Below are 3,988 nucleotides of genomic sequence, written 5' to 3'. Positions count from 1 at the left end.
TATATGAATAAAAATCCACTCCTAGGAAGAATGACTTTGATTCTTCCTCAGTATAAGACAATAAATAAATAAGTAAATATGACCTTGGAACTTAAAGTAATTTAAAAATATTTTTTAATATAAAGCAAAGGGAGTTTCAATTTTTTAACCCTGTGTGCCACTGATCTACTTCTGGCACAGAAAAATAAAAAAGATTAACTGTGCAGAGAGAAAAGGTGAAAGTGGCAGCAACAGCAAAGAAAGAAACTTAAACCAGAAGGAAATAAAAAACAGGAAGTTGACAAAATGTGCTTTGGGTGCTGCTGGAGATACAGCTGGCACAAGGTTCACAGGTCATTCTTCAATTCAGTACCTCCAAACTCCAATGAAGCAACATTTTTAGAAATATCTTCATTTTCAGGAAGTCCACCCTCAAATGGAATTGAACTACATTTAGCTACACCTTGAGGACACATTGCCAATAGGTGGCCCATAATGAGATGTCACATTCCACTTGGGTGACATTATCCTCTTCATCTTCAAAGTTATTCTCTATCAGTGCCTCAGGTCTATTTCAATGCTTGAGCTGTCCCTAGAGCTAGAAGTGCACTGATTGAGAGCCCTTCTTTGGCTCAGTTCAGGGAAGAAAAATAATTGCTCTAGGTGTCTGTAGTGAACTATGGTACAAACCAACCTCTAAACAGACTATTTCTATAACCTTACAAGTAAAGGCTACACAAACAGTACACTTTGAATAAGAAACGAATACATTTTCATGGGCAATGTATCCTCTTTTTCAGCTTAATCTCCTCAAATTCTGGCCTTATAAAGGCTGTTTCTTACAATTATGAAACCAGAAGCACAATGTTTCCCACACCCTTGCACACATTGATTCCTTCACCTGAATGCGTGGCTCCTGTTTCTTCTCCGCTAGTCCAACTAACTCTTCTCTGATCATGATCCAAACCTTAGCTGAAGAATTTGGTAAGAAAAGCTTCACTGACCCCTCTAGATGGAACCTCTCTTTTGTCCCAACTTTATCACAGGCATTTCTTTAAACAGGATAATTACATTGTATTGGTATTTCTTTCTTTTAAGAGAATATACCATCTCTTAACTCCTAATATCCCCAGACCTTCCTCAGTACCTGCCTGCACATGACAAATATTGAAAAAAATGTTTGACTAATGAAAAGATGATTTTTTCCAACACTGACACAAAATGACAAAATACCATCCATCAAAAATAGGATAGAGGTCCAGCCAAGCCAGCTACAGAGTGGGTGTGGGATCAGGTGTGAGCACAGTGGCCATCAATTTGCAGCCACTCAATGGACACCGTGCACAATGTCCTGAGGCATCCTGTGAGTGGGGGAGACCATGGAACCTGAGGCTATGCTTCATGAGAAAAGTTTCTTGGTGTCTGGAGATAGCTACCCTCCCCCCAACACTGGATATCCACTCTCCATGCCTCCCTACCTTGGGTCCCTTTCCAGTGGTTCTCAACCTGTGGGTCTAACTACCACTTTGGAGGTTAAATGATCCTTTCACAGGGGTCGTCTAAGACATAACAGTAGCAAAATTACAGTTATGAAGTAGCAACAAAAATAATTTTATGGTTGGGGGTCACCACAACATGAGGAACTGTATTAAACGGTCACAGCATTAGGAAGATTGAGAACCGCTGCTTACCCACAAGCCCCTTCAGCCTTCCCATTCTGGCCAGCCAGGTTATCCCCAGGGCCCCAGTTCCTACCTACAAGGGGGTTACCCTCAGGGCCCCTACTACCAAGGGGATTTTCTGCATGGCCCCTACTTCCCAGGGAGCTACCCTCAGGGGCCATATCCACAGAGCCCCTTTCCACCAAACACCTATGGACAGCTACAGGCCTTCCGGACCCAGGACCCTGGCTCATCTCAGCATGGGAACTATCATGAGCAGGGACCCCTGTCCTACTATGACAACCAAGACTTCGCTGCCACCATCTGGGATGTCAAGAGCATCCACTAGGCCTTCATCTGGAAGGTGTTGCTGGTTCTGACCCTGCAACTATCCATGACTGTCCATGGTGGCTGTGTTCATGTACGTGGGGGAGGTGAAGGACTTCATCAGGAGAATGTCTGGACCTACTATGTTTCCTATCCTGTCTTCCTCATCTCCCTTGTCCTCAGCAGCTGTTGAAATTTTCAATAAAACACACTTGTAACCTTATTGCACTGTCCATCCTGACCATCAGCCTGCCCTACATGGTGGGCATGATTGCCAGATTCTACAATACTGAAGCAGTCATTGTGGCTGTGGGTATCACCATGACCATCTGCTTCATAGTGGTCATCTTTTCTATGCAGATCTGCTATGATTTTACGTCATGCATGGGTGTGCTCCTGGTGAGCATGGTGGTGCTGGTCGTCTTCGCCATCTTCTGCATCTTCATCTGAAATTGCATCCTGGAGATCATGTATGCCTCATTTGGCATGCTGATCTTCACCTGCTTTCTGATAGTGGACACCCAGCTGCTGCTGGGAAACAAGCAGCTGTCACTGAGCCCAGAGGAGTACTTGTTTTTGGTGCTGAACCTGTACACAGACATCATCAACATCTTCCTGTATATCCTCACCATCATCCACTGTGCCGCGGAGTAGCTAGAGCCCTGGCACACGTGGCGCCCCAAGCAGGTGGTGTGGCAGTGCTATCTGGACCTCCCCTCTCTCTTCCTGGGTACAGCCTGGGACAAAGGAAACCCCACTCTGACCTTCCTGTGTTTACACTGCATAAACTTCTGTTTGGAGCCACTGTGGCCAGCATGGCCCCTTTTAACCATTCTGTCCTGCCAAAGGGCAATGAGACTGGGTTTCCGTGCCACCTCTTGCCCACTCACTTTTGCATAAACCCTGTCTGCCAACCCACTCCAGAGGGCAATGCCAGGTCCCAGGGGAGAGGGATAGACCCAAAAGGTGAAGGTGCCTGTCTCCCCTCCTGTCCCAGCTCCCCATCTGGCATAAAGTATATTCTTCCCCTACTCACCTCCACTCTGGAGTACTGCCCTGTGGGGGACCTGAGGGATAAGAGTTCCCTGGAATGAGCCCTGAGGGCAGAGAGGATGGAATGCTTTCAGGGAGAAGGATGCCTTCTTTTCATTCTCCTGTCATTAAAATTCCAAAAAATGGGACCCTCTGTAAAAAAATTGTATACACATATCTACATATCCTAGCTCTTCATTCTACATTCTCTTTATTTTTTCTTATTGTTTATTGTATTTCATCTACTTTTGACTTTGTACCTCTTTTTCTCTGGTAGTGTTCCCTGGTCAGTATGCCGTGACACAGTGGTCCACAATGAAGAGTTCACATGAATTGTGGCTTCTCCAGTATTTTCTCCCTTGATCACATTTTTGCTTTAAGGTATTGGGTAATATCCTATTCTGTAGGACTTGTATTCAAATGAGTTTACCTTGGGATTTTAAAAAGGTTGAAAAATACTGCTGCTTTCAGAAACTATGTAGTAGCCCTGGCTGGTGTGACTCACTTGGTTGGGCATCATCTGGTGCACCAAAAGGTTGCCAGTTTGATTTCTGATCAGGGCACATGCCCAGGTTTCAGCCTCGATCCCTGGTAGGAGGAGTGCAGGAGGCAGCCTATTCATGCATCGATGTTTCTCTCTCCCTCTCCCGTCCTCTCTCTCTAAAACTCCATTTAAAAAATCTTTCAAAGTTAATAAATTTCACATTAAAAATAAATAAAAGAAACTACTTAGCATGGTTCCATGTAAAGGCTGCTTTTGCCCTGTAGGTGGCGACTTGTGGGCAGGAAGTTTGCTGGTAATTTTTAGATTGTGAAGCTAAAACAGAGAAATAACACTGACGACTTCATGGTATGCATTTCCCACAAATAATATTCTGACTATTCAGTGAGTGAGACAAAAGTATGGCATATACTCAGCCACATTTCTTTAAATCCCTGATAGCGTTTATGTTTTTAATGTGAAGAAAAGAAAGCAATGAGTCTACTTC

The 3,988-nt window shown here is 44.3% G+C and overlaps 1 pseudogene; it reads left to right on the top strand.

The window, feature by feature from the left end:
- Nucleotides 1-1,373: 1,373 nt before the first annotated feature.
- Nucleotides 1,374-2,621, top strand: LOC118636641 (annotated as a pseudogene).
- The last annotated feature ends 1,367 nt before the right edge of the window (nucleotides 2,622-3,988 follow it).

This window comes from Molossus molossus, unplaced genomic scaffold, assembly GCF_014108415.1.
Source record: "Molossus molossus isolate mMolMol1 unplaced genomic scaffold, mMolMol1.p scaffold_m16_p_2, whole genome shotgun sequence".
NCBI lineage: Eukaryota > Metazoa > Chordata > Mammalia > Chiroptera > Molossidae > Molossus > Molossus molossus.
The sequence above is the reverse complement of the archived record's forward strand: the minus strand, read 5'-3'. Positions and strand labels throughout refer to the sequence as shown.